Source organism: Dysidea avara, chromosome 3 (genome assembly GCF_963678975.1).
Source record: "Dysidea avara chromosome 3, odDysAvar1.4, whole genome shotgun sequence".
NCBI classification, from domain to species: domain Eukaryota; kingdom Metazoa; phylum Porifera; class Demospongiae; order Dictyoceratida; family Dysideidae; genus Dysidea; species Dysidea avara.
The window spans coordinates 27,494,766-27,513,803 of record NC_089274.1 but is presented as its reverse complement, the minus strand read 5'-3'; positions in this window follow the sequence as shown (position 1 = coordinate 27,513,803).

Here is a 19,038-nt window from a genome sequence, read left to right as displayed (position 1 = left end):
TAAGGATTGCCAGTGGACTAGCTAATAGCTACTAGTACCCTTCACTGCATTCTGCCTTTTATTGGTGTTAAGGATAACAAAGTGTCACTAGGCTAAGGAGCATGCATGCTAATAATAATGATGCTCAACACCACTACTACTTAACTATACAAGTCTCTGCCTTACAGATTTAGCTGATTAGAGCATGGCTAAGAGATGATGTATTATGGTATATAGCTAGCTATATCTAAATGCTTGGTAGCTACTAATGAAAAGATCAGCATGCATGCATGATAACTACTCAATGCATATTGCAATCAGTCTTGATTTAATGGAAAAGTGAAATTTAATGATATACTCTGACATTCCATTATTTTCCACTGAAAACTGCAAAAAAACACTCAGATATACATTCACCTTTAGAGGGTCTAATTTTCAAAAATTTCCTAACACTCTAATAGAGCAGTCAAGATCCAGATACTCTAATAGAGCAGTCACAGTATTCTTAAGGGGAGCAGTGTAGCTGGCTACGTTTGGAGTCATAAATAAGGAAATATAGTCGGTGAGGGTATCTATGGTGAGGGGTAGTTATTTTTTGGTCTTCAATATATATAGCTAGGCTGAAGTTGCGAGTCCAGAGTGGAACCCCCTTTTAAAAAGTATAGATCTGCCCTTGGGCTGGCATGCTACTAATGTAGTCATTTTTCTGAATAGCTGGTGTTCTACAATACAGTGTATTGTATGTATCACATATTGCCATCAATAAACTGTTTTGTATGATACTGTATCACAATACTATAATAAAGTGGCCATGGCTAGTTATGACTGGCATATTACATTAGCTAATGTATAGTTGTAACAATATCCAATTTATCTGTACCTTAAAGAACCGACACTGATTCTCCGTTCACTATGTATACAATTTCTTTATACAGTGAATGTTGCTAAACTACAGTAATAAATGTACTGATCATGATGTGACAAATAGCTACCTATAGTGTGTTCAGGTATGATTTTTAGTATGGAAAACAGAGTTGCTGTTAAAAGGCATCTCTACCTGGATACCACCTGTTTCTATTACACCACCCAGACAATTAGCTACCACAAACATTTTAATACATGCTCCCACAAAGGCTTGTCCGGATTTCTCCGCATTTTGGTCAGTTGTCAAGATGACTAGTATATACAGCAGATTGTTTACTGCCAGTGGCGTAGCTACCATTGAGGCAACCAAGGCAGCTGCCTCGGTTTAAAAAAAATGCTCAACAATTCAGGCTGAGTAGACCTGAGTTTTGGCACCCTGAATTTTCTACCCAAATGTTACTAGACAGCATTAGAGTAAGCCACCAATGTTCGACCACCATAGGTTCGGACACGATTTTTCTTTAAACCTGCAAAGAAAATTTCTGCTCTTGCTATGCCTTTGGAGAGGTCTAGGCCATAAACTCTTGCATGCAAAATTTCAGACCTGCAGCTTTCTTAGTCTGGCTGCAGGAGCTGCAAAAGTGACCTGTCCGAATGTTCTCAATTCTCAGACAAAAATATGTATTATCGGTCGAGTGGCACTGCTCGTAATGCTTGAAGCTGATCAAGTCTTTCTGTGCTTGATATGAAAGATCAACTCTTATACTCTCCAAATATATGCAGATATTTGGCTTAGTCCTTATTGGCTGTGAATTATTTATTTTTTTTTTTATTTTCCAAAAATGTGCAGCCTCAGTTTGAGGATTAACGCACATATGAAACATGCATACAAAATGTTTTACAATATGATTTTGACTATGGGATTACTGATTGGTAGGGGAAAGTAATAATAATTTCAGTTGGTACTTAAAAATTTGTAATGATTGTTGTTGGATTAGGTCAGGTGGGAGTGAATTCCACAGTCTAATTGATCTAGGAAAGAATGAATTACTGTACTGATTGGTCCTTGCATAGATATGATGAAATCTTTGATCATGTCCTCTGGTGTTAGAAGTGACAGGGATTAAATCAACTGGAGATATATCAATGAGATTATGAACAATTTTGTAGAGGAGGGTGATACTAGATAATTGTCTGTGGTGTTCTAAGCTGGGAATGTTAAGGTCAATGAGCATGTTAGTTACGCTGTTGAAATGCGAGAAGTCAGCCATAATGAATCTGGCAGATTGCCTCTGTACTCGTTCAAGCTTATCAATGTCTCTTCTGATGTGAGGGGACCAGACAGGATTGGCGTATTCTAAGATTGGTCTTATCATGGCATTATAACATTTCAATTTGATTTGAGTTGGGCAGGACTTAAGATTTCTCTGTAGGAATGCTTTGACTGATAGAGCTTAGGATGTGATGTTAGTAATGTGTGTGGACCAAGACAAGTCATTGGTGATTGTAACTCCTAAATATTTAGTAGATGAAACTTCTTGGATAGAGATGTCATTAATGGTGTAGTTGTACGTGATCGGATTGTGTTTACGAGTGATTCTCATGAATACACTTTTATCAGGATTAAAAAACATACCAGATCTAGTGCCCCATTGTGATAAGGAGTTGAGATCATTTTGAAGTGATAAACAGTCGGATGTGGAGTGAATAACAGTATAAATACAGTATGGTATCGCCAGCATACAGACCAATGTTGGCATTGATTGATAATGGGAGGTCATTAATTTAACATAAAAATAATAGAGGGGCTAAGATTGTTCCTTGGGGGACACCCGAGTTAACTGCATGTGACTCACTGATTGAACCGTCAAGAGTTACTTGTTGATGCCTACCGGTGAGGAAATTTTGTAGCCATGTTAGTAGTTCCCCTCTAATACCATAGTAGGATAATTAATTTTGTTACATAAACGGTGATGGGGCACTTTATCAAATGCCTTAGATAGATCTAGAAAAATGATATCAATTTGAAAGCCAGAGTCAAGAGATTTAGAAATGTTGTTTACAGTAGTAATAAGTTGTGATTCGCATGATCTTCTAGGTCGGAAACCATGTTGTTGGTCGCAGAGGATATTTATTGATTCTAGGTGAGAAAAGAGATGAGTGTGAATTAGGCGCTCCATGATCTTGCAGCTGATACTGGTTAGCGATATTGGTCTGTAATTGGGTGCAAGTGTTTTGTCTTCTTTTTTGAATACAGATACAATATTAGCATGTTTCCAGTCCATGGGAAGTTCTCCTTGATGAAGTGATGAATTAATGATCAGAGTTAGTACTGGAGCAATTTCTTGAGAGGCTAATTGTAATAAGTGTGATGGGATTTTGTCTGGTCCTGGTGCTTTATGAACATCCAAAGTTGTTAGGAGCTGGGAGACATCAGCAAAGTTGTTAGGAGCTTACAAAGCTCCAAAGTCACCTCTGTCGTGCAATCTTAAATTCGGCCACATGTGAAGCTCGTGCAAATCAAATAGTTACCTATATCAAATTCAAAGCTATTTTTATGAACATTGAGAGCATCAGCTGCCGTTCAGTAGTAAATAGACACATGCACGATGACCGCACCTTGATTTCTATCCGAATAGCTACATTGCATTTAGGCTTCTCTGACATAGCAGCCTAGCTACTGCACCCAGCACACATATACACAATCCAAATCCACTTAAACAGGGTTTTGACTATCCCCTGTCTTAAAAATGCCAAAAGTTTCTCTTCAAAATGTCCAGGACATTAGTCAGATCGAAATACTCTAATAGAGCAGTCAATTACTCTAATATAACGATCAGCCAATTTATTATCACATGTAATCAGGTTTTAAGCGTTGTATAATCAACAAAATTCACATGTAATAGTCTTATGGAAGTGAATATTCCTGGGCGTGGCCCTCAGATTTTCTGACTGCTCCAATTGTAAAATAGGTGACTGTTCTATTAGAGTGTTTTGATCTGACTAATGTCCTGGACAGTTTGGAGAGAAACTTTTGATATTTTTAAGACAGGGGTTAGTAAAAACCCCATTTAAGTGGATTTGAATTGTGTATATGTGTGCTGGGTGCAGTAGCTATATATATATATATATATTTGTTAATGTACAAACTCAATCATGAGTATATTCGTACATATGTAGTTAGCTACTTATTTACAAATTTATATAATTGTTAAATAAATCAAGAGATGGAGCTTGGATAATATGATCATCTAGTTGGTTCCATAATTTTATTGTAAAAGGAAAGAAGGAGTTCATATAAGCATCTACCCTTGTTGGCAACTGCAGAAATCTTTGATGGTGACCTCTAGTTGTGGTGTTGCTTGGTCTAAGCTGTTGGTGCACAGCTATAGGCTGCTACTGCCACAGAAGCATAAATGCAATGTAGCTATTTGGGAATAAATCAAGGTGCGGTCATTGTGCATGTGTCTATTTACTACTGAACGGTAGCTGATGCTCTCAATGTTAGCTTTGAATTCGATATAGGTAACTATTTGATTTGCACGAGCTTCACATGTGGCCGAATTTAAGATTGCACGACAGAGGTGACTTTGGAGCTTTGTAATTCACAGCCAATAAGGACTAAGCCAAATATCTGCATATATTTGGAGAGTATAAGAGTTGATCTTTCATATCAAGCACAGAAAGACTTGATCAGCTTCAAGCATTACGAGCAGTGCCACTCGACCGATAATACATATTTTTGTCCGAGAATTGAGAACATTCGGACAGGTCACTTTGCAGCTCCTGCAGCCAGACTAAGAAAGCTGCAGGTCTGAAATTTTGCATGCAAGAGTTTATGGCCTAGACCTCTCCAAAGGCATAGCAAGAGCAGAAAATTTCTTTGCAGGTTTAAAGAAAAATCGCGTCCGAACCTATGGTGGTCGAACATTGGTGGCTTACTCTACTACCACACATAATAGAATCTATGGCTGTAGTAAGCAGGGCCAGAGCCTACGGTGACACAATCCAGCATTGGCTGGACCACTTTTCAGCTACTTGAATTTTGCATGAAAAGATCGAGATACTCTAATAGAGCAGTCATCGTAACATACGTACTCTAATAGAGCATTCAGTACAGATTATATAGCCACTGCTCCCATTGCAGTGCTTGGTCTAAATCATTTACATGTTATATGTTAATTGTCTTTAAATTACTTTTCAAACTGAGTTCCAGGGAGACAACTGCATGGTATTGCATTGAGCTAATTGATCATGCATATCATGCATTAGCAGTTACAAATATAGCCTCTACATGCCATTTCAAAGCATGTATTTCAAAATTTTCCTTGAGGGAGCATGCCCCCATACTCACTATAGCTTGACATACTTAGCACATGTAGTTGAGTACCACATGAAAGAGATAGCTACATAATTTCTGACTTAAATATCACATCAGATCAGTAAAAGTAGATGACCTCCATTACAGTCCATTGATGGCCTGACCATGCAAAATATCTTCGACAGAGTAAGTCAGTTTTTTGGGTTGAGCAATAATTGAAGCATAGTATTACTTAACTAAGCTGGAGCATTACTTATGACATGTAGAAAAACACTCAAAACAGTTTCTTCCATCCAACCAGAGAGTCAACCTGTAAATGCTGTACCACCCATGTTTGAAAGTTTTTGTGAATCAGTTGAGTCAGAAGCAGACCCTCTCAACTTTGCCTCGGTAAATTTTTTTTCCTGGCTATGCCACTGAAGTGTAACAGCTACTGTTGTTAGAAGACCTGGGTAAGAATATTTTAGCCATAACACAGTAACAGAAGCACTTATAAATGCGTATTTGTATGGCTTCTGGTAACGTTGTATTTTAAGCACTGGTAGGCTTTCTATTTGAGTATCTAGATTACTGTTGCAGTAATAGAGCAATCACTGACTGTGCTACTAGAAAACTTTGATATCGATATTTTCCAAGCACAGTATAGTATCGTGATACTTGTTTGCTGTATCGATATATTGCCATATCAACATGTATTGCAGATTCCTAATAATAATTATAGGGTCCGCAACGCGAAAAATCGATATCCTCCAATCAACTACCTAACTATTGTCATGTGTTAGGCTAAGTGTAACTTACATAACACCAGCGTGGCAGCCAATTTTGTCACTTTCTTCTGGTAGAAAATGGTACAAATGTCTTAAAATCACGTGACTTTTCGTTGCAGCGGTTCGTAGGGTTCTTCGTATGCCACGATATTCACTCTCAACATTGTTCAAGTAGTCTATCATCAACTCAAAGTATTGGTGGTTTGATTTTATTGGTCAGTTTCTGGTAGCAGCACGATCTGTGCAGCTTTTTGGCGACAGACAAAATGTTTCTTCCTCTGGAGCACAGGGCAAGCAGAGCAGCAACTGCGCCGTGGGTCAGCAATGACCAGTACTAGGTAAAGTACCTGCATGCGGAGTATGGTTATAATTAAAGCTTGTTAGCCATCTGGCTGAGCCATCTATATGCTGAAATTCGGCCAAAACGACGCGATTTTTGCAAACAAATTGTCAAATACCAGAATGGTTGATACATCAGTGGAACAGTCTCCAACAGCAAGGATACGAAGCTTATAAACACCTAACAATACGGCTATCTCGCCCAATAAACGCATAGAGCAATCCAATGCATGAAACAGGCACTCACGTGATCGAAATTCAAATCGCGGAGATACCCATGAAATCGCTTTCATTTCTGAATAGGAACCATGCAGTGTGCTCCTTTTGTAAATATTTCTACTAATTGTTCGCTCAGGCATGGTCTGGGCCAGTACAGGTGTGTGTTATGCTGTGATGGCATCATAGGGAGAGTCTTGGACTGCTGGGCTAATCGAGATGCTGAACGTAATGCACACAAACTGATTGTCACTTGATTCCAAGCGATTTTAAGGTCATTGGAATAGATTATGGTTGTATTTTTTCGAGATTTAAATATCGATCACGTGAGTGCCTATTTCCTGCATTGGATTGCTCTATGCGTTTATTGGGCAAGATAGCCGTATTGTTAGGTGTTTATAAGCTTCGTATCCGTGCTGTTGGAGACTATCTCACTGATGTATCAACCATTCTGGTATTTGACAATTTGTTTGCAAAAATCACGTCGTTTTGGCCGAATTTCAGCATATAGATGGCTAACAAGCTTCAATTATAACCATACTCCGCATGCAGGTACTTTACCTAGTACTAGTCATTGCTGACCCAAGGCGTAGTTGATGCTCTGCTTGTCCTGTGCTCCAGAGGAAGAAACATTTTGTCTGTCGCCAAAAAGCTGCACAGATCATGCTGCCACCAGAAACTGACCAATAAAATCAAACCACCAATACTTTGAGTTGATGATAGACTACTTGAACAATGTTGAGAGTGAATATCGTGGCATACGAAGAACCCTACGAACGCTGGCAACGAAAAATCACGTGATTTTAAGATATTTGATTATGATTATGATTAAAGTACAGGTGTCACAGTGATATGTGTTTCTCCGAGTTTTGTGTTCCCCGCACACATATCACTAGGGATCCGTGTTTCCCTGCACACATATCACTAACTGGCTAGCAATCTACAAGTCACAGTGATATATGTTTCCCCGGGGATTTAATATGTTCCCCAGGTAAAGCGTTCCCCGCACACATATCCCTAGGGATGCGTGTTTCTCTGACGTTCAGTTTCGAAGTGCATGTACGCAGGAGCGTAGGAAGTAGTTGATAAGAGGGGGGGCTGGGCTGACCCAGACTTAGTCTCGGTCATACATACATTGGCGTATAATGACAAATATTGTCTTTATGCCTAAAGACAAGATTTTACGCCAATGATTTCTTTAACCCTAAAGGAAAGATTTTACGCCAAGCTTGTCATTAAGTACTTAATGACAAGCTTTTACGCCACTGTCATTGGCATAAAATGCATTGTGAAAGTAACTTTACAGGAAAATGCACTATAAAGGGAAGATTTTACGCCAAGCAATTAAAAACAAAGAATTCATGTGACTATTCTTACTAATCACGTGACGCCTACCTAATATTACATAACTGTACCTGTAAGTATCCGTATTCTACCGTTTCATCATGCTTTCATTGCTCACCACAAATGTGCTGCCGAGGGTCGGGCGCCGCCATGCATTAATGAATAATAATCATATTAGTAGCCTTTCTTTAACTGCTTCCTCCAGATAGTACTTTCGTTCTATTGCAATAAAAAGGGTTTAGCAGCTGAGGCGATCTTTAAATAGAACAAATAATTGTGCGCATGCGTCATTTTTGGTGCAATGCTTCAGGCTGTGTGCGAAGCTGGAGTCGAAAAAGGCGATATACAAGGTACTTTTTAGTGATTACACAGTTGTCTAAAGCTAATTTGTATTATAAACTTTGTAGACCTGGATAAATAATGCGTTAGCTGTAGTAGAGAGAGTGAATTGGTGTACTGCAGTGACTGCTGTGAGACCAGATGCAACAAGTGTAATGTTCTGTGGCATAAACACCCAAAGCGAGTTTCACACAGTTTCAATTTCCAGGTAAGTATTTAGCTCCTTGCTGGTGCAGATTGACAATGAACTCCACTAGTCTTGCAATGATGAAACATTAGACACCTTTGCAGATTCTGGTGTTCTAATGGTAAGCTACTAATATTACTGTTGTCATTATATCAATATGTAATAAATACATTAATATTATTAAAAGAGTATTAGTCACTATTGTGTGAACATACATACAGATAATGTTTAAGTAGCAACTGTTCTTTGCTAGGCCTACGGTTATAATAATATATACCACATTTTATGGCCAATTTGTGTGATATTTATTGCCGATACTACTGAGCTGTAACTGAAATTTTAGCAGCTTGTAAATAATTACACAGCCACCTTTAGTAGCTGTTATTTACAAAATATTATTGGTATAGACTTCGTGATATTGGTACCGATGCAGGTGTAGTATTGGTATAGCTCTATATTCTTTGGCAAAATATATTGCTAGTAAAAAGCTACCACTGTTTACCTTCTTGTAACAGGATTGATTTGAGTCATTAGACAATGGCATGCATAAAATACTTTGATAATTGCAAAGTATGCAGGGCTTATTTAATTTCTTACATGATGAATACCTATAGCCACAAACATGACAAACAAATTGTATTCTTTCAGCTATAATCACAAACCATTGTCTAAGACATGCATTGGTATGATTCTTCAGTGGATGGACACCCCTCAGGAAGGGAGTGTATAAACAGTGGAATGGACTACTGGAATGGTGGAATACTGGAATGGTGGAATGAAATTTTTAAAGTTCAATATCATTTTTTACATCCAAATAAGTACAACTCCTCCCCTTATGTAAGCAAATAAATAGGATTCCCCTTGAAGTCAGCTCTTTTAGCATACTTTTCCTCACCATAACACTTGTATGACTTATAACTCAACACTTTATTACTTGTCTGAAACTAACTGTGGTTCAGTTCAGTGTGCAACGTGGCACTACCACAATGAACTTTGGCTTAAATTTTATTTTCTGACATAATTGTGGAAAAGGCTCAATGTAAATGCTTACAAGATAGTCGCATTTCACTTTTCCCAAAGATTTCGCTTAGGTTCCTAGGTTAATGGTAAACACCTCGTACAGGCTCTGCCTTCTGTGTTCACCCTCCAGTGCCTAACTGATAAAGTTGATAATAAATAAATGAATACTTCATTATACAGTGAATGCACTTTTACAATGCATTCATGTAATCAGCCAGCTAGCTGACTTTTTATCATTTGGGAACAAGGGTTAAGTCAGGAGTCTTCTTGGTATTCCCAATAAACTGCTATTGTGCATGTTCATAACTGACTTTACACTACATTATATTGGTAAACTTTGTATATGGTGAGGTGAATTATGCTAAATAAGCTGACTTCAAGGGAAATCCTATTTATTTGCGAGTTGTACTTATTTGGATGTAAAAAATGATATTGAACTTTAAAAAATTCCATTCCACCATTCCAGTATTCCATTCCACTGTTTATACACTCCCCCTAAGGAATGATGTAATAATCACCTCAGCTCCGCCTTGGTGATTATTACATCATTCCTTCAGGGTTGCTTATCCACTGAAGAATCCTATAACACATGGCAGGTACCAGTACAAATTCATTTCATTGTCAATTATTTATAATCTCATGTAGAAAACTATAGATTGTTTGTAGATTGTGGTATGTTAAGTATCTACATGGATCAGTCCCATTGTGGTAATGATATACTGCTAATATGGACTGTAGTTGTTTACTGTTACCATGCATCCATAGTGTGGACCATAGAGCAGCATTCAAAGAAACAATATGATGCTTAGTGATGCACTGATAAGAGATTTTGTCAATTAGCCGATATTGAAATTCACATAATAGTGGCCAATACTGATAACCGATCTGATATTTATGTTTACCAAAATTCTAGGTAAAATTGTGATTTTAAAACACATATTGTTAGGAAAATAGTATTATCCGGGTCTGTAAAATTAATTGGCGAAGTAATCAGCTAAAAGCATAATGCAGAAATGTGGCCGATATACTAATGTCTGAGTATTCACCCATTAATCGGTGCATCACTAAAGATGCTTTATTCTTTTGCCTGATGCAAAACTCTGCACATGTACCAGCATGTGATAGGACAGGTATGAGACTACATACAGTTTGCACCTGTGTGGTAAATTGTCATAGGGATATATACATTACATGGCTTAGCTATATAGCTACATAGAGTTCTAGTGTTCAGTTTACTTAAGTACAGTGAAATCTTGTTAATGGGGCCAGCTTTGGGACCCACAATAAGTGGCCCTATTAGTGAAGTGGACTTATTAATGAAAACCTTATTAATCCAGCCATGAACAAGTGGTCTTATTATCAAGGTTTTCAACAAATCAGCACCTGGCTATAGTTGCTGTAACAGCTATATACTGTACATATACTACAGGTTTCATCATAATGCTCAGATAGGGTTATTCATTACTTGAGGCATAATGGCGGCTAAAAGCATAAAGCAAATTTCTAAACTATTGTCATAGATTTGGCAGATACTCAGGAGCAGCAACTTTTGCAGTGATACATTGATTGTTTGTTCAGCTGGCCCCTTTATTAAGGGAACGTTGTGTTAGTTTTATTATAAGTTTGATCCTGCAGTATGTAGCCACTGGCCTTATTAATGAGGTGGCGCTATTAACGAAAATTAAATCAATGGAAGATACATCTGGACTTTCTGGACCTGGCCACTATACCTTATAGAGGGCAATCCATACTTGACTTCTCACCAGTTACAATGTGGTCAAGGATTAGGTTATCAACCTGGTTCAGTTGATATTTCTGGCAGTAGTTATGATCGCATTGATCACCACAGGGAGAAAATTTTACAAGACACATGCGTCTTATCAACTGTAGTTGGTGAAATGGAAAAGATTGTTGAAAAATTGGATTGTAAAGATGCTGCTAATGGAGGGTTAAGTGCATTGTCAGAGGCATATAAGAAGCTTGGAAGACCTTACATGAGGGATTATGCAATTTCTTCATCAATCACCTACCAGTTTATAATGAGCCCATTGATGTGTAAACTGTTGGCAGAAACTGACTTCCTTGAAACCGACATGACATATAATGAAAACACAGTGCTCACTTATCTTTTCAATGCCACTGTGTTTGACTATACAACAATAAAATGGCAGTTGTGGCCTGCATGAGAGGTAACAAGGAATCATCTGAATTTAATTGCTTAGCTTTCAAGTTCATGTTTGGTAGATGTCAACAGGAGTATTCCCATTTTAAGGTGGGTGAAACTCTTAAAGAAATCATAGTTATTAGTTGATTGGAGTGATACCACATCCAAAGGATTGCGGGAAGTGATTGGTGAAGAAACTGCTGAACTGGTACTGAAAGGCTGTAGTGTTCATGGGACAAGATCTTACCAGAGAGTAGCAGAAAGGGTGTACTGCAGTGTTTCAAAGGGAAACAGAAGACCATGCAGCGGTTGAGGCCTTCTGCTTAATTGCAAAGAATACAATGATTGTAGTAGAAAGCAGCATGTACTACAACTGTTTGATGTGTTGCATGACACAGGAATCATCAGTTGAACAGCTTTGCATACCACTCTCTGAAGAGAAAATCGCAATTGTTTCTGGCTGTGATTGGTCAGGTGCCAAGCATTGGGTGGAATGGTGGACAAGAGAAAGCCATTTACGAATGTTGAGCAAACCATTTGCAAAGATGGCTCCAGGTGTATGGAACAAAGCACAAAGAATCACCAATGGTGTATATAGAAAGAACCAATTCCTTAGCTAAGGATGGTGACAGCAGAAACAAAATCTCTGTTTTGTGCAATGCAGTCTTTGTATGAAGAAGATAACATTTTTGTTCAGCAGTATATTGCAGCTGACGGTGGATCGAAAATAACCTATCGATCAGAAGCATCTGAGGAAAAGTGAATGAAGGCTGCAGTCAAAAGAAAGGCATGACAATGTGGTGGTAAGAATAGTGCAGCAAGTTGGGGACCACCAGATAAGAAACAGCATTTTGACAACAGCCAGCAGCAGAAAATAACTAAGAATGAAAATTTGGTAATTGATAATGGAGGGAGGCATGAAGTGGAAGTTCGATATCATGATGGCGTATGGTACAGAGGATGGCTGTCAACTGTTAACCTTATCACAGGAAAATGGGTAGTCCGATTTTACAATGATGATGAGACAACAAAAGTTAATTTCCCTGACAAATATGTGTGACTTGTCAACCAGAAGTAACTTGTGATTTTTGAACAGGACGATTTACTTCTATCACTTTGTTAATGATTGATTAGTAGTTTATCACCAAAGCAGTGTGCTAATATTTGTATGCATTGTTAACCAAAAGTTGTTTGCATTATAATTAATTGGTCCTCTTATTATTATTAATTGAACTATTGCATCATACCTTAATTAATTGTGGACATATATATAGTAAGTTGTATCATGATGCTGGAGTGCATAGACAATTGTTAGGAAATGGCATTTACTGACTCCTTATTGTATGCGTTTCAGCAGATATACATAAATCCATTGTTTCAGCTTGATGTGTCATATATGTTTTCTACACTATTTATACATCTTTGGCATCATTTTGAAATTACGTAAAAACAGTTATTATGTTTTTTTGTTTTTTTGTTTGTGTACTATTTCCCTGTTAAGCAATTAGCTATGTTTCTTTCTGACTTCTTTTTATTTACAGGCCTGCATAATAGCCTTATCACATGTCTCTAGTAGGATGGCACCTACTATGTAATTTACTGTGTTTATATGGCTTTTCAAAATGACAGGGTGGAATCAAAAGGCATAGCCTGTACAAGGATGCTTTCCTACATGCAAGTAAAAAAACAAAGTAGTGTAAGCAATCAATTTTGACACTCTTATTGCTTCAAACACTACCTTTGCTTTAAACATTCCTCAGACACAAATTTTTGCAAACATATTCCACTTGATATTGTACAAGTTTTGCAGTACCCTAAGTTTGATGTCAATGGCTCCTTCCTTTGACTAGTAACAGCTGAAAAGGTGAGTAGACAAAATAATCAGTTACCATCACCATGACTCAATTGTGACCGGGCCTGCGAAAATGGCATGTGGGTACTAACTACATCCGATCACTCTACTGGTTGTATCTCACTACTGGAAAGGAATATTTGTATTCTGTAACTTGCATCATAAAACTTATTAAATGCTTACTATGAGCTAAAATTGCATTGTCATAGCAAAATAGTACATAAGGTTATGAGTGAACAAAGTTTGAAAAAGTAGGCAAAAATCATGTGCTCACATGCCCTATTTTTGCAGGCCCAGTCACAATTATCAGAGCTCACATAATTTATATTTGTGTTTCACATATCAGAAAATTATCTGACCACTGGCTGAAATTCTAAAGCCATTAAAAATTTGATAAAATTCCCATGTTCCTAACCGGCATCCATGCAAACTTTCGGCATGTAAACTTGTGTAACATAAGAGATATGAATTATTTTGTAAAAATGCACACAAATTGTTTGATAGTTCAACACACAATGGTCATTTAACAGTTTTACAGCAACTAACAGTGAAACCAGTTCCCTGCCAATGCTAAATCCTTTTTGCTTTATTCTTGATATCATGGATGCTTTTATAGATAACGCTATATCGTGTGGTGAAAGGCTTGCTCGAAGTCCAATGTAGCACACTATGCATCTTATTAATTTACTATGTGGTAGTACATTATTCTGGACTATATTTTCACTAACCTCTGCTTTCAGTACAACTGCTATATCCACTTAAATCACGAGTTAGGCTCAACAGTTCAACCATCAAGTTTGACAGTAGCTGTGCTGTGTTTTACTTTGATATTTTCAGTGAATACTGGCCTTAATATTTTGCCTTGGCTTGTTTCCTTTATTGTTTGGTGATCAACATTGAAGCAGAAACAGATATTAGACTGCCACAAACTTTAAAGTGACAGACACCAAGTACCATTGAAGGCACAAGGTTCCAAATCCATAATAATGAAAATACAATAACTGTCAATTTTCTTTTTCATGAAACGTAATTAGTAGAAGTATGTAGCCTTTAACGCACTCTAATTGGGTCAGTCATAGCAAAGATATTCATTTAGAAATGCAAACATGGATCAAAACTCTGCGTGGTAACCATCATCTTGGAGGGAGGGGGGGAGGTTGATACAAATTGCTAAAATGTGATGGATTTGTGAAAAGGAGTCTCCCATACACATCGAATTTAAGAACTTCGGCAATTCATAACTACGGATTGGCACTTGGACAGCACTGAGCACCACCATAGGTTGATGGATGAAAAAAATTCAGGTTTTTATTTGTCTTGAACACTAAGCTATGGACTTCCAAGATCATATAATCAGATGTGTGAAAGACACCTTTTTGCAAACCCGGTCACAAATATTGTCAATCATGCCACTATTTTATACCATGGAATTTTGCCATTTCCCATTCAATAATTGTGACTGAATTTGACAAAACAAGGCTTCGACGCACAAAGCTTTCTTAGGAGATATGGCGATTTTAAGGAATCATTGCATAATAACTTCCCAGTGCCTACAGCTGTGCAAACAACATTTGCACCAATTGTTCATCCGTTCACTAGCTATCACTGAGTGGGTGTATACATTTCTGATACCCAAAATTTGCCCTGTTTTGAGCAGCTTTTTTCGAGCGGGTAATAATATCACAGATGGTAGTAATAGGGTGGGAGGATGGGGGTGGACGGTGGTAGTAATAGGGTGGGAGGATGGGGGTGGACGGTGGTAGTAATAGGGTGGGAGGGTGGGGGTGGACGGTGGTAGTAATAGGGTGGGAGGGTGGGGGTGGACTGTGGTAGTAATAGGGTGGGAGGGTGGAGGTGGACGGTGGTAGTAATAGGGTGGGAGGGTGGGGGTGGACGGTGGTCTTAATATATGGGTATAAAATGGAGTAAGAATACGATTGGAATCCAGAGGCCAAGTTTGGGCTCTCCATGGCCCTCCATGGCCCTCAAATTACTCCAAATTGACTGAGAACACTATTGGCGAGCTCTCTGTGAAGTCCCAGCTCACTACACACCATTATCACAAAGCCATGGCCATTTTAATGGTGCCAATCTCACACTCGTGGCTTTGACAGGGTCGGAAGAAAGCTGCTACAGAAACCAGACTTGCCAGTGCTGAAGGAAGTACAGTGTGAAATATGATAGTGTATCTGGTAAAATCGTAAGTTTGATTTTGTGTGTGTGGAAGCCTTGTTATATGAAATCCGGTCACAATTGAAATGTGCATTCCGGTAATTGAGTCAATTCGATAATTGACTGCTTGTGCTACAAGGATGAAAGACGCAGAAAAGAATCCCAGACCCAGTGGTGACTTGCTAAGCAACATGCAATTCTAGGCATGCGCCAAGAGAGCCACAACAGCTGGGATCCGAGATCTTGCCTGCATTCAACCACTACTTAACTTGAGTAGGAAATTTCAGTGTTGGAAACTCTAATAAAAGCACACATTTGTATTCCTAGAGTCATGGTCTTGATCACAATAATTGTACAACTGTGTTTTCAAGACAACTATTCAGTACACACTCTTTCCATGCACTAAAATTATCTCCAATCTATGGCTTGACAGTTGCAATGATCACATGATCTGCTGCAAAAAAAATATTCTAATAAAAGCACATGCATTCTTATTCTAAACACTGTTATCATAATTATACTGATTTATCTCCTATGGCATAAGAAAGCAAGGAAAGGGACATAAAGCATATAATGAAACAGAAGTGAAAGCATGATGAAATGGTAGAATATGGATACCTACAGGTACAGTTATGTAATACTAGGTAGGCATCATGTGATTAGTAAGGATAGTCATGTGAATTCTGTTTTTAACTGCTTGGCGTAAAATCTTCCCTTTATAGTATACTTCCCTGTAAAGTTACTTTCACAATGCATTTTATGCCAATGACAGTGGCGTAAAAGTTTGTCATTAAGTACTTAATGACAAGCTTGGCGTAAAATCTTGTCTTTAGGGTTAAAGAAATGATTGGAATAAAATCTTGTCCTTAGGCATAAAGACAATTTTTGTCATTATGCGCCAACGTCTGCACAACCCTTAGTCTCTGGTTTGGTATGGTGAGATCAAAAAAAAAAAGAAAAAAAAAGGTCCCAACTAGCTGACAATTACTGCCCACTTCACCAGCTATGCATTCATAGCTGATAAACTGCATGAAAATCCTTACATAGCTCGCTACACACTGCTCTAATACTGTGACTGCTTTATTAGAGTGACTGCTCTATTAGAGTAGGCATTCCAGTATCCGACATTTTTTAATAAAGAAATTCTCCGTATATTCCCCAATAGAACCCTGGCACAAAATAACAACTCGTGTTTAACTTGGGATTGCTCCGTCGTCCGAGCTCTAATGAGGATGAAAATTGCTGTGGGGTTTGTCCACACGCTGATCATCATGAAAATCTTAGTTTTATCGTGTGCGTTACATATAAGTAAGTTTTGTGTTGTTTTATAATATTTTCAAGCCTTGTAATGTATGTAGAATACTTTAAAACTTTTTAAAACGTACTGTTGGGTGAAAGGTAGTCACTGGTGCTTACTTTAAAGGGCGTAGTTACTTCACTCGGGTTAGCAATTTTCAGCTCCAGAGCAATTTTCTGATGGCTGTGTCATCAACTCAAAAGTATAAACCACTTCAAAGTCGGCATAACAATGCCACAATTGAAACCAAAACTCCACCTTAGGTATTGTTGCATCATTGTGGCACCTCCACTTTAGTTGTTTACCTTTATAAGTTGTTAACTTGATGTTTTTACTTACTTGAGATAGCCACTTGCCTATGGGTATACACCATTGTATTGAGAGGTGTGCAGTAGGTGAAACATATTTGCTCACCACAAAGCATACAAAGATCGCTGAGATCTGATAAGATCTGAAGTTACTCTCATTACATGTACAAATTTGCAGCTAGAAGTAACTGTAGTTTCAAGATAGTCCAGATTGCTAGATGGTTTCCTGATTCAATTGTGCCATTTTCCCCTTTTAAATGTATGGGGAGCCCTGGAGAAAAAATGTACCTTTTTTCAGTTTTTAGGCACTGTGCATGCCAAAGTAGCTAATTCCAACCCAACATACTATATATTTCTGAGATCAGCGATCAATACTCTATCTATTGAGCATATAAAAAGCCCATTTTTCCAAAATTTAAAAATCGGGCTGGAATGCCTAATTAGAGTATCTCGATCTTTATCACGGTTTTCAGCCCCACTCCAAGAAGGATAACTTTGGAGTGGTACCATTCTGAGGGAGGGGCTGAGCCCCCCTCAGCAGACCGAGGGGGGATTTAGCCCTCTAGCACCCCATTTCCCCCGCCTATGCATGTACGTATACTGTTTTTGCTTTGCTGCTTCTTTGGTTACTCTTGTTACCTCAACATCTTAACAACATATCGCGACATTCTTATTTCCATCGTTTACCATCCCTGTGGAATGCCATGCCAATTCTGGACCTAAACATGTCAGTTTGTTGGCTGAAGTCTAAACTGAAATCATATCTGTGGGACCATTTCCTGACTAACTTTGATGAAAACAATAACTGCACTCTACATTACTTATGTCCATGCTCCAGAAGTCACCAAACTAAACCTCCAACTACCAATTTTAATCACTTATAATCTTAACCATGTAACTATGTAATTACTTAAGTAGTTAGTATTAATTGTACGTATTTTATGGCTGTTGGTTGCTACCAACAGACCTTTGGTGTTTTTGTTTTTTACACCATAAAGCCTAAATAAATAAAAAGCCTAAATGCAAAGTAGCTATTTGGGCAAAAATCAAGTTGCGGTCATCGTGCATGCATCTATTTACTATTGAACGGTAGCTGATGCTCTCAATCTTCATAAAAATAGCTTTGAATTCGATATAGGTAACTATTTGATTTGCACGAGCTTCACATGTGGCCGAATTTAAGATTGCAGGACTGAGGTGACTTTGGAGCTTTGTAGTTCACAGCCAATAAGGACTAAGCCAAATATCTGCATATATTTGGAGAGTATAAGAGTTGCTCTTTCATATCAAGCACATAAAGACTTGATCAGCTTCAAGTATTACGAGCAGTGCCACTCGACCGATAATACATATTTTTGTCTGAGAATTGAGAACATTCGGACAGGTCACTTTTGCAGCTCCAGCAGCCAGACAAAGAAAACTGCAGGTCTGAAATTTTGCATGCAAGAGTTTATGGCCTAGACCTCTCCAAAGGCATAGCAAGAGCAGAAATTTTCTTTGAGGGTTTAAAGAAAAATCGCGTCCGAACCTATGGTGGTCGAACATTGGTGGCTTACTCTACATCATTTCCGTTCAAACGTGGTTTAGGGGAAGTACCGAGGCCTTCCCCTTAAGATATTCCATCCGAACCCCTTCAAAAATATCCTGGCTCCGCCCCTGCATTACTGTACCACACACAATAGAATCTATGGCTGTAGTACTAAGCAGGCTGGAGCCCATGGCCATGGTGACACAGTCCTGGACCACTTTTCAGCTACTTGAATTTGTATGCGGAAAAAATCGAGATACTCTAATAGAGCATTCAGTGTAAAGTATAGCCAGTGCTCTTACACTGCTTGGTCTAAATCATTTACATTGTTAATTGTCTTT